The sequence below is a fragment of the Prionailurus viverrinus genome, chromosome X, assembly GCF_022837055.1.
Source record: "Prionailurus viverrinus isolate Anna chromosome X, UM_Priviv_1.0, whole genome shotgun sequence".
NCBI classification, from domain to species: Eukaryota; Metazoa; Chordata; class Mammalia; order Carnivora; family Felidae; genus Prionailurus; species Prionailurus viverrinus.
This window is the reverse complement of record NC_062579.1, coordinates 12,415,959-12,428,665: the sequence shown is the minus strand read 5'-3', so window position 1 is coordinate 12,428,665 and position 12,707 is coordinate 12,415,959. Positions and strand designations below refer to the sequence as shown.

Genomic DNA, 12,707 nt, shown 5'->3' with positions numbered 1-12,707 from the left:
TTAGCTTGAAATTGAATATTTACCTCCAGCCAGCGCTTTCAAAGAGTTTTTGCTCTGCTTGAAAAGCTTCAAATTGTTTTGAGGGAAAAAAAACGGGACTCCTAATGTCCGTCAGGCTGGAGGGATGGCAACAACAAGATCCTAAAATTGACGAATCCGCCCTCCTCAGGGCGCTGCCCGGGGGAGGCGGCAGGGGGCGCCCTGCCAGCTCCTGCCCCGCCGCTCTTCCCAGAACTACCCCCCACCCCCACCCCCGCCCTCCGCTCGTCCTGACGTCCCAGGCCCCCGCCTCCCTCTCCCCAGCCTTCAAAGGGCGCTTGGGGGCTGCGGGGCTGGAGCTTCCGTCTGCAGCCCGGGGGCCTTGCCTTCACCTGCGGGCCGCGAGGCCACGGGTGCGCGCGGGCTCTTCCGGGTCCCGCCCCGCGCCCCCGGGAACAGGTGCCGGGACTGCTTGCGGCCCTTAGCCTCACGCGCGGAGGTGGGATCAAGGCGCGCAGGGCGGCCACATGGACAGCGGCGGAGGGACTCTCCCCGCTGGGACGCTTGGGGTGGCGACCGAGTCGCCACGGTGCCCGCTGGCGCCGGGAGCCTAGGCCACGGCGGAGCCCGACGGGGCGGCCGAGGGCGCCGGGAGCGGCAGCGGGGGCGAGGACGGGGACGCGCCGCGGCGGGCTCTGCGGACCGTATACGTGCGCAGCGAGAGCCCCCAGGGCGGCGCGGCTGGCGGCCACGAGGCGGGGGCGCGGCTGTGCTTGCTGCGGGCCTGCGAGGCCGAGGGCGCCCACTTCACCTCCGTACCCTTCGGGGAGCTTGACTTCGGGGAGACAGCTGTGCTCGACGCCTTCTACGACGCCGGTGAGGCAGATGCCCCCTTCGCCCTTACCCCACGCCGCCTGCTTTTCTTACCCTGGCACACGCCATGGCCCTGGCCACCCCCACCAGCCCCGCTTCTGCTAACTTAACCACCAGCCTGCCCTGCCTTTCTGGAGGGGAGAGTAGGTAGCATTGTATCTTTTTACAGATAGGAAAACAGAAGCGACTGGCATTTAGCTTCGTTATTTTACAGTCTCCTTAAACATCCCTTAACCCAACAAACAGCCCATAAACTGGATGATGCGAAGCCCTCCTCCCCACCAGTTATCCAGTTTTTATTTCCTCCCTCTGGCCCTGTCCTTATAGCAGTGAGTGGGCCCCAACCCCACCTACACATTAGAATCACCTGGGTAACTTTTACACCCCACCCCCACCCCGCCCCGTGCCCAGATTGTATCCCAGACGAATACCAGAATCTGAGGCCTCAGTAGTTGTTAATGCTTTCTCAGATGATTCCATTTTGCAGCCCAGAAGGGGAATCGGTGTGTTACAATTGAGTGTGTGTATATATGTGTAGGGACAGGTGCGCTTAGAAGTGCCCCGGTGTTCTTTTTAGTACTCTAATTCCTGCCCCCCAAACACACTTTGACGGTGGGGCTGTGCTCTCCCACGTGTGTGACAGATCTATTTTATCCCATGGTGCACAAGCATTTGGGGGCTCAGGGTCTCCTCCGTTGCTGGGATGGGGCCCTAGATCTCTGAGCTCACTGTAATAAGCACTGGCGTGACATTAATAAGCCTTGGGTATCGTGTAGTAATTACCTGGGAGTCCTTGTGCCTTGGCTTCTTCACTGATCAAAAGGTGGTAACGGTGCCTACCCTAAACCTAAAAGCATGTCAGAAGGTACAGGGAGAATTTAAGACGCTGGCCACACCACGCTGAAGCAATCAGCCAGATGTAGTGCCATCCATTCTCTGCCAGAGGGAACAGGGATCCGTTTTCTGCAGAGCAAATCCTCCCCGTCTGGAACAGGGGGCGGGGTGTCAGGCTTGTTCAAATAAAGTGGCCCCTGAGCCCGTTGAAGACACTCTCTTGACATTTCTGACCTTTCAGAGTGTACTCTTCGGCACAGCGTCTTTTTAGAAAAGTGCTCAGGAGCCCACTTCACCCAGAACCACTTGGTTTTCTTGCCTTCTGTTCATTCTCCTCCAAAACTGGAGTTTGAACAGACTCTCCTCTGAAAGGTTAAATGTTCCTTTAGCCACTCAGCACAGCTGTAGCCTCCTGCGTGCTGGTGCCAACTCTGAAGATCGCTGTGCAGCGGCTTTATTCGTGCAGGGGGGGAGGGGGTGTGTCTGTGTCTGTGACAAGCCTTCATCTACCAACAGGACCCCTTCTGGGTGGGTGTGAAAGTTATGTCAGTCAGAAATTCTTTGGCTTTCGATTCCAGATCTACACAACAGGTACATTGCCTTCTCTTGCTCCCGGTCCTGATTCCCTAGAATTTTCTGCATCATGCGCTTCCTTTGGTTGACCTTGGCTTCATCTTTTTTTAAAAAAATTTTTAGTGTTTATTTTTGAGAGAGAGAAAGACAGTGCATGAGCAGGGGAGGGGCAGAGAGAGAGAGAGGGAGACACAGAATCCAAAGCAGGCTCTAGGCTGTGAGCTGCCAACACAGAGCCTGATGCGGGGCTCGAACTCACGAGCCGTGAGATCATGCCCCGAGCCGAAGTCAGATGCTCAACTGACCGAGCCACCCAGGCGCTCCTTGTCTTTTTTTAAAAGTTTATTTATTTTGAGAGAGACAAAGACGGCATGAGTAGGGGAGGGGCGGAGGGAGGAAGGGAGAGGGAGAGAAACCCAAGCATGCTCCAAGATGTCAGTACAGACTCCGACGCAGGGCTCGATCCTACAAACTGAGATCATGACCTGAGCCGAAAACAAGAGCCGGACGGACACTCAACCGGCTGAGCCACCTGGATGCCCCAACCTTGGCTTGGTCTTGACTAAGTTGTTTCTCAGCACATCATTACAACTTATAAATATAACTTACGTATTTGTGTATAAATATAAATATATATGAATATAACATATATTAATATATAACAAATATATGTGAATATAACATATTTATATAAGTTATATAAATATATGTAAATATAACATTTATGTAAGCTATATAAATTAACTTACATGTAAATATAACATATATATAAATATAGCAATAAATTCTTTTTACAGGTTTGACAAAGGATGTATGCCACTCCACTAAGTGGGTTTATGGATTAAAGAGACAGCCCCCTCACTCACCTCTCCTGGCTTCCTCATCTCTACCACTCAGACTTTTGATATCTCCACCAAAAATCATACAGATCTTTCACTTTGGTTTCTTTGTAGAAGTTCTGTAAGCACGCTGTCCAACAGGTAGCCTCTAGCCACAGGTGGCAGTTTACATTTAAATGAGTTTAAACACAGTAAAAGTCAGTTCCTTGTGGATACCAGGTGTATTTCAAGTGCTCAACAGGCACTGTGAAGAGAGCATTTTCCTCATCGCAGGATGTCCCATATGGACAGTGCTGTTCTAGAAAAATGTTTGTGGGGAGGGGACCAATGGAGCTGTCCCAGATGTTTTTTAGGGAGGCTGGTAGGTGTGACGTGTGAACACTTCCGGCCTCTTGCTCCCATAGCAAGGTGAAACCGGGTTGGGTTGGGTTTTCCTACTCCTGGTGCAGTTTTATGTGGTCCTGTGTGGGTCTGGATCAGAGGTTCCAGATCACCAGTGCCTGGGTGACTTGGTGGGATATGAGAGAGCCCCAGGCAGGCCTTCATCCCAGGCAAGGACAGGTGACACTGTGGGGAAAAACACTGCCATGGCCATGAGTACTGTAAAAAGCAAATCATAAGATCTACGTAACATAAAATTTGCCATTTAATCATTTTTAAGTGTGCATTTCATTGGCATTAAGTACGTTCACGCTCTTGTGCAGCCATCTCCAGAGAACTTTTTTACCAGCTCAGACAATAACTCTGCTCCCCTTAAATAGTAACTTGTCCTCCCCCGTGCCTAGCTCCTGGTAACCACTGTTCTACTTTCTGTCTCTGTGAATTGGCCTGTTCTAGAGATTTCATAGAACTGGAATCATACAGTATTTGTCTTTTTGTGTCTGGCTTATTTCACTTAGCATAACATCTTCAAGGTTCCTCTGTGCTGTAGCACATACCAGAGCGTCTTTTAAGGCTACCGAATACTCCAGTGATTGCATACACCACGTTATGTGAATCCCTCGTCTGCAGATGGGCCTTGGGTTGTTTCCACCTTTAGGGTATTCTAGATAATTCTGTGATGACCGTGGGTGTCTGAATACTTGTTCAAGTTTCTTCTTTCACTTTCTGTGGTATATGGTAATTTCATGGTTAAATTTTTGTTTTTTTGAAAAACATCCTGTTCACTTTGAGCGGAGGTGGTGGTCATCCCTATGTGCCTTTGGTCCATAGAAGGACTAATTTGTTTTATTTTTTTGAGCATCTGTCATCCATCTTCAAAGTTGGGAGTCTTGAATTTAGTAGAACTATTGAATTATTTGAGGGTCGATCACTCAGTTACTTCTAGTATTTGGAGAACAAAACAGGTGTTCTCTTTTTTCTCTAAAAGAAACCCCTTCTGGATATGCCTTCACTCCTTTTGTCTAAGTGCCCATTTATCTACTTGAACAGAATTCATAGTTATGGCTTGAGGTTCTTCTCTTGTGTGTGGAGTGTATTTACATGCAGCAGCCTTTTCTCCTTCTCAGGCTCATGCTGTGTCTCCCTCTTGGAGGTTCTCCGTGCTTGTGAACATACTAGAAACCAAGAGTTCCTTCAAGAAGGAAATCTATGTAACTCTGTCTCTTGCTTTCCCACACATTTTGACCTGGAAATTCTCTTCTCCTGGACTCTGTAGTAGAATCCACTTACTGTGGTATCTGATCTTAACCTGAGATCTGGTTCAGTAGAATACATCGATCTCCTAGGAGTGCACCGTTTTTTTTGATGGAGGTTTACTCTCCAGGTAAACCAGGTGGTTAATGACCAATCTAAGTTAGAGCCTCCATGGTGAGTTAGCTAGTAACTGCTCTAATGACAGCAGCCCCTTTGATCGAGCCTGCCCTGGGGCACAAGTTCTCTTCCCACTGCTGTTGGGTTTGGCTCTGCCTAACTTGGCTCCTCTCTGAACCTCATTTAGTTGGTACTTTTCTGCCCCACAGGCCCAACTTCTGAGGATTTTGTCTTCAGTTACTTTCACGGTGATTTTACACATTGTGAGCTATTGCCACCTACGGCAAGAAGTCTTTGCACTTCCTGGACATCGATTCAGAAGACCAAGGCCAACACAGACGAGCTGTTTGACTTTGCTCTATCCGGATGACACCCTTTTTCTGGCTGGCTCATACAGAGTCATTTGGAGGATACCAAGTGTGGCAGAGATTGTTGGGTGACCAGGGATTCACGCTCCTAGTTGTTGCTGGGAAGTGGGGGCTACATTTTCCAGCCCTTTGAGTCTTGGGATGTGTAACTAGTTCTGGCCGATGAAATGGAATTACAAGTGGTATCTGTCACTTCTGGGCCCAGGTGTTAGCATAGCGAGTAGTCCTTCCCATACCTTGTGTCCCCTTCCTGTGGTCCCCACGGGAACCTTAGAGGCTCAGGGTAGACGATGGCAGCAGTGCACAATGGAAGGCCCCCAGATCCCTGAACCACTCTTGGAAGGATCACTGTTGGAGCTGGAATGTTTACTTAGGAGTTCGCATAAGCAAGAGAGAAGCTTTTATTTGGTCAGGCAACTAAGATTTGGTGTGGGGGGTGTTTGTTACCGTGGTAAGAGTGCAACTTGGGTTATGAAAACCTAGCCCAGCTGCTAGGAAGTTGTCTCCAAGGTATGCCTTTCCAAGAGGAAGTCCGGCTGTGTATCACCTCAAGTAATGGATCGTCCCTGTTCGTAACTGTGGGGCCCCACGCTGTGCTGCCGTGAGTGAAGAAAATAGAATTGAGATGCTTGGACCATCAGGTTAATACCAGTGATGGGAGGACACGTTCTGGCTTTTTTCCTTGGTTTCACTGGTTTTGGAGGCCAGGTTATTTTTGCCTTTTGTATTAACTGATAATGCAGTGATTCTGTTATTTTCGAAGCTGAGAGTAATATTGTGCTTCTGCCGAGATAGGATATGTAATGGTTTAACGTAAAGCCAGCTGTAGTCCCTTTTGCTGCCCTTTGTGTGGGTTGTGTCTAGCCTCTCCATCTGTGATGTTACTTGTGGATTCTTTATCAGCTTGGTGATAAAGACCAGGCCCTGCCAGCTTCTGTATACTCTTCCACAGTTCCGGACCTCCCTGGCGGTCAGCTGGGCCCTTGTGGTTAGTACTGGCCTGTGAAATGTGAACAACGCCAACACGTATCACTTTGAAAGAGAAGTTAGTGTGCCTCCTCCGTCTGTCTCTGCCTCTGTTATGGCAAACTCAAAGGTCATGTGTCCAAGATGGCTGTTAAGCCACTGAACTGGGGACTTGTGGCACCCTAGCCTAGGTTACCCCGACTAATCCAGTTTGCCACGCATTGTGCTAGAAACGCCTGAATGCGTCTCTCGGCTTTCGTGGACTTAGTCCACAGGTGTATTGGCTTCTACTCAAGAGAGAGCCTTGAGGATGCCTTAGGCCTTCTTGTAATCAGGTGCATACTCTCCTCATCACTGTGGAAAATGCAAAAGGTTCTAAGGAAGACAGGCGTGGGTTTAATGGTTGTAGAATGTGTACTTTGTGTGGCATCTCTACCTGGTCAGGCGACTGGCCAAATCGATTTCCAGCAGAATATAAGGGCAGTAGTTCCTTAGACTATTGCCTTCTCTTAAGTAAACACTGATGAGTGAAATCATCAACTGCGAGTCAGTCTTGGCCCCACCTTCTCGGTCATGGTCGAATCCGGCCTATTGCTTCCAAAATAGTTCTCAGATCTGCTGGATGTTACTCTATGTGCCTCTGCTACCTTGGTACAGGCATTATCTTCTCTCGGCCAGGGTGCTGTTAACACCTTTGTCCCTGGTCTCTTAAGGTTGGTGCGTTCCACCCCATGTCATCTGCTTGGACACCACTGTCCCCTGGCACCCTCCACCACCCTGCAGTCTTGCTTTGTCTATTACGTCCTCAGCCTTCACATCTCCTTTCTTCAAGGAAGCCTTGACAGATTCCTCACCCTTACTCTCTCTCTGTCAGCTTTGAGCACACCGAGGTCTTCATTCCTAGTGAGTAACACAGTTGTGATTAAACGATTACTGATTTAATGATTGATCTTCTGTGAGACCTTGAACTCGTCACCCATAGGCAGCCAGATGCGGTTTTCTTTGCTACTCTTGGAGTGCTTCCTAGGAATATCTCTCTAGTTCTTTTTTAGAATAACTCTCAGTGGACACAATGACACTTGGTTTCTCCTGTTGAGATGAAGCACAACTTATTTTGGTACTCTCAAAAAGAAATCAGAATGTGGTTTCCTGTAAAAGCCACGTTGAATATGGTGGCCAGGCATAGATACAGTGCAGTTGTCACTTTTATTAGGAAACAAGATCCATCCTAATGACACACCTCTGGATCTGAACCTTTCTCCTGAGTGGTACGTATCGAATAGAAGAGACCAGAACCACTCACTCTGGAGACACCGGAATGGAAAGAGTGGTTTGAATTGTGTCCTGGGGGTACTGGTTCTTTTTATTTGTCCACATTTTCTACAGTGTATATTTTTTGTAATATAAATAATTTGATATTAAACAAGTGCAGTGGGAGATTGACGATGGGGTTATCAGAAGCCTCTTTTCTCCCTGCTGGAGACAGTGACGTGGCTTGCCCAGACCACAGTGGCTTTACTCCCAAGGACAAGGCTGCGTGAGTGCCTGGCTGGACCTCGGCTGTCTTCGGCCGGACCTGGCTGCTGGCTTGCCCTCGAGGGCCATTCGCGGAGCCTCTTTCCTTTCTAGCTGCTCTTACTGCTACTGACTCGGCATTGAACCTCGAACTTTCCTCCATGCTTAGTCACGTGGGCTGAGTGAAAGAAGGTTGCACCTGCAGCATTTCCTTGCAGCTGTGCTGATTGAGCCTTGAGTGTGTTTGGGGTAGATAAATACTCGTGGGCTGGCCTGCTACACTGCTGGCTCTCTGTTACTGGGGCAGAAGGTGTTTGGGGTTCCCAGCAGCCAGCTTACAAATAGATTTTTGGAATGCAAGCCATAAACTATTGTTCCAAGACTCTGTGTATCAGGCTTTGAGATCAGAGCTGTTTAAATCCTGTTCAAATAACCTCTGTGGAGGAGGGGTGAACTCCTGCAGAGCCTGCTAGAAAACGTCTGGTTTCCACCCCCCCCCCAACACCACCCCCCCCATACCTTCCCAGCTTTCGGGCTGTTGGGTGTGACAGGGCTTGGCCAAAATGCCTGGTGGTCGTTGGGGCTTGATTGGTGGTAGGAGGTGCAGCGCAGGAAGGAGTTGAGCTGTGGACCTCAGCAGGAAGCAGAGTTCACTGGAGAATCTGGGTCTGTGGGAAGCAGCCCGGGCACCAGGCAGAATTGGACAGGGGTGGCAGTAGGAGAGAGCAGGCGCATTAGATGTAGATGAATTTTTTCTTAAATTTTTATTATGGAAAATTTCAAGCATGTACGTTACCAGCTTCAACAATGATGAACTTTCTGCTGTCTTTATTTGTTCTTTATGTACCCCCTGCTCCACCCTTGATTATTACACTCAGACTTTTTTTTTTAAATGTTTATTTTTGAGAGAGCGAGAGGGAGAGCACACGAGCATGAGCAGGGGAGGGGCAGAGAGAGAGGGGGACAGAGGCAGACCCTGTGCTGACAGCAGAGAGCCTGACTCAGCGCATGAACTCACAAACGGTGACATCATGACCTGAGCTGAAGTCAGACGCTTCACCAACTGAGCGACCCAGGTGCCCCCTACTCTTAAACTTTTTTTCTTTTTTAAAGTTTATTTTTGAGAGAGAGAGAGAGAGAGACAGAATGTGAGTGGGGGAGGGGCAGAGAGAGAGGGAGACACACACAATGTGAAGCAGGCTCCAGGTTCCAAGCCACCAGCATAGAGCCCACCGTGGGGCTCAAACTCACCAACCGTGAGATCATGACCTGAGCCGAAGTCGGACACTTAACTAAGTGAGCCACCCAGGCACCCCCCTCTTGTACATTTTTAACGTGCAATGTATATGCATCAAAGTACACAAATCTCCACTGACTAAATCCCTGTAAATAGATCCTATCACGATAGAATTTCCATCTGTCCAGGAAGTTCCCTCATGTCCCTTCCTGCTCATTCCCCTCTCTCTTCCCGTTCCTGGCACCAAGGAGTGACGGAGGTGCTGTCACTACCAAGTAGATTTGCCTTCTCTGGAGTTTTGTATAAATGGGCTCATGCAGTGTGTACTCCTCATTGTCTGGCTTCCTTGGTTCAGCATGATGTTTTTGAGATTGACGTTTACTGTTGCGTGTACCCATCGTTTGCTCCGTATTCGTGCTGAGTTCTGTTGAATTGTGTGGATATACCACAGTTGGTGTAGTTATTCTCCTGTTGAAGGACATGTGGGTTGTTCCCAGTTTGGGGCTATTAAAAATAAAACTGCTATGAACATTTGTGTGTAGGTCTTTTTTGTGAGCAAATGTTTTCATTCCTCTTGGGTATATACCCCACAGCAGAATGGCTGTATGCGAACCTGTATAAGGACCTTCCATACCTTTCTCCCAACTGACTGTGCTATTTATGTTCCTGGCAAGGATGCACAAGAGTTAACATCCTCACCGACACTTTGTATTATTGAGCTCTTCAACTTTGGCCTTGCTAGTGGGGGTATAGTGGTTTCTCATTATGGTTTTAATTCACCTTTCTTTGATGACTGATGACGTTGAGCACCTTTTTATGTGCTTTTCGGCCAGGCAGATAGCTTCCTTTGTGGGGTGTCTGTTGAGACCATTTATCCATTTAATTGGGCTGTCCTCTTACTATTGAATTAGAAGACTTCCTTATATATTCTGGATTCAAGGGCTTTGTCAGAAGTATATTTTGTAAACATTTGCTCCCAGACTATGGTTTGCTTATTCATCTACTTGGGACTTTGGATGAGCAGAGAATTTTAATTCTGATGAAGTCTCATTGAGGCTATTTTTCTGTTTAGGTTGCCTTCTGTGTCCTCTCTGAGAAATCTTTGTCTCCTTCCGGGTTGCGGTTGTACACATACACTTTGATGTGTTCTTCTCAATGCTTGACAGTTTTAGCTTTTACACTGACGTCTATAACTGATCTCAAATGAAGTGACTTGTGATAGACCACGCCTGACACCTTGTCTCAAGCACCTGAGAGAAGGGTCTTGCCCCAGATGAATTTTCCAGGCGCTTTGAGTCTAGTTGCCAGAACCACGGCTGCCTCCCTTTCACCTTACCATCCAGGAGAGCGTAGGAAGTGCAGGTGATCCTTCAGGTACATTGCCTTTCTGCTTTTTGGAATAAACACCACCAATACAGATCTGTGACGAGACTTTACCAACACGTGTTCCGTCATTGTGTCCTGCTACCCTTGTTAATACAAATGGCAGAGGGGAAAAAACCTTGGCTTTGCTGATCAGGTTTCTATTTTTGCCCTGTCATTTATTGGCTGTGTGACCCTGGATAACCTACTTAACATCTCTGAGCCTCATTAAAAAGAAAGTCTCTACTAAGTAGAGATTCAGCCACAGTGCCCTGAACTCAGTCTCATAAGTGCTCAACAAATGTCAGTCCCCTGTGCCTCCCTTTCCTCCTACCAACAAATAAACCAGAACCTCGCTATGGAAGGAAATATGCTTTATGGAATAGTAAAGACTCAGGGATCAAACCCTTTGGACAATCATTATGTAGTAAGGTCACATTATACTCCTGCAATTGGGTAAAACACATTTTTTCCCAAAGTTTTAACGTTGGAGATTTAATCCTAACTCCATTCCTGGTCCTGTGTTCAAGAATGGAAGTGAGAAAAAGGCACAAAACCCTGCTTTGATGTTTTTTCTTTTTTCTTTTTATTGAGGTAAAGAATATTTATGTAGAAAAGGGCACATTCTTAAGTGTACTGCTCTGTGAGCTTTCATAAGCTATACGTGCTGTGTAATTCTGCGCTGGGATCAAAAAAGTGAACGCCAGTAGCACCCCAGAGTGAGCTTGCTTCTGTTTTCCAGCCTGGCCAAGTCTCAGCATACATTAGTTTTCCTGTTTCTGTACTTTCTTTTCTTTTTAAAGTTTTAATTTTCATTTCAGTGTAGTTAACATACAGTGCAATATTAGTTTCAGGTGCACGGTATAGTGATTAAACACTTCCGTATAACGCGGTGCTCACGACAGTGCCCTCCTCAGTCCCCGTCACCTATTTACCCTACCCCCCCCACCCCCGTAACCACCAGCGTGTTCTCTGTAGCCAAGAGTCTGTTTCTTGCTTTGCTTCTGTCTCTTTTTATAAATGGAATAATACAATTTCCTTTTAGTGTCTGGCTCCTTTCATTCACCATTATGTTTGTGGAATTCCTCTCTCGTTAATACAGCAATAATTTGTTCATTTTCATTTCTACGTACTGTTGCCTTGTAAGAATATAACACAGTTTACGTTTTTTATTGTTGAACATTTGGGCAGTTTCCGGTTTGTTCCAATTGCTGCTAAGAATATTCCACTTAAAAAAAAACAACCCAGCTCTATTGAAAAGTGAGTCATCCACTGCAAATGTACAGTTCAGTGGTGGTTGGTGTGTGTATGGAATCATGCAGCCATCGCCGCAGTCTTGATCTCAGGCCACTTTGCACCCCCCCCCCCCCCACCAAAAGAACCCTATACCCATTAGCAATCATTACCCACTCCAGCCGCCTAGCCACGCCCCCAGACAGCCATTACTTTCTGCCTCTCTAGATTTGCTTATTCATATAGATGTCATTGTGTAAAATGTGGTCTTCTGCGGCTGGCTTCTTTTCACTTACCATGTGTCCACGATTCATCCTTGTTGTGGCTTGTATCTGGACTTTATTCCTTTGTTGTTGCTGAATGAAATTCTGTATGGATAGACCATGTTGTTTTTATCTACCTGATGGATATTGGGCTTGTTTTCTAATTTTGGCTATTGTGAATAACGCTATAACTTTTTGTGTGGACATTTGTTTGCATTTCTCTTATGTTCCCAGGAGTGGGATATCTGGGTCATATGGTAACTCTATATTTAACCTTCTTTAAAATATATATATATATATTGATTGTGAGAGGCCCCTGGGTGACTGAGCATCTAACTTCGGCTCAGGTCATGATTCTCGGTTTGTGGGTTCGAGCCCTGCATCGGGTTCACTGCTGTCAGTGTGGAGCCCACTTGGGATCCTCTGTCCCCCCCCCCACCCCTCCCTCGCTTGCATGCGCTCTCTCTCTCAAAAATAAATAAACATTAAAAAAATTTTTTTGTGTGCTAAAAAGCCACATAATATAAAATTTACCATCTTAGCTATTTCCAAGCGTACAGTTCAGTAGTGTTCAGTACATTCACCTTGTGGAACCAATCTCCAGAAGTTTCCCATCTTGTAAAATGGAAATTGCACCCATTAAATAACTCTGAGTTTCCCCCTCCCCTCCATTCCTGGCAGCCACCACCCAGCTTTCTGTTTGTATGACTTGACTACCGTGGATACCTCTTGTAAATAGAATCCTGCAGTATTTGTTTGTGATTGACTTATTTCATTTAACATAATGCTTGCAGGGTTCATCCATATTGGAGCATGTGTCAGGATTTCCTTCCTTTTTCAGGTTGAATAATATTCCATTGTAGGGATACGCCTTATTTTGTTGTATCCATTTTATCCATCAGTGGGCTCTTGG

General features: G+C 47.1%; 1 protein-coding gene across 3 annotated transcripts in view; it reads left to right on the top strand.

Moving 5' to 3' along the window:
• Nucleotides 1-312: 312 nt before the first annotated feature.
• Nucleotides 313-12,707, top strand: part of MAP3K15 (mitogen-activated protein kinase kinase kinase 15) — a 123,803-nt gene continuing 111,408 nt past the window's right edge. For all 3 annotated transcript variants that reach the window (XM_047843445.1, XM_047843447.1, XM_047843446.1), the window contains exon 1: nucleotides 313-855. The gene's annotated coding sequence lies outside the window, so the exon portion shown is untranslated. The remainder of the gene's footprint in view (nucleotides 856-12,707) is intronic.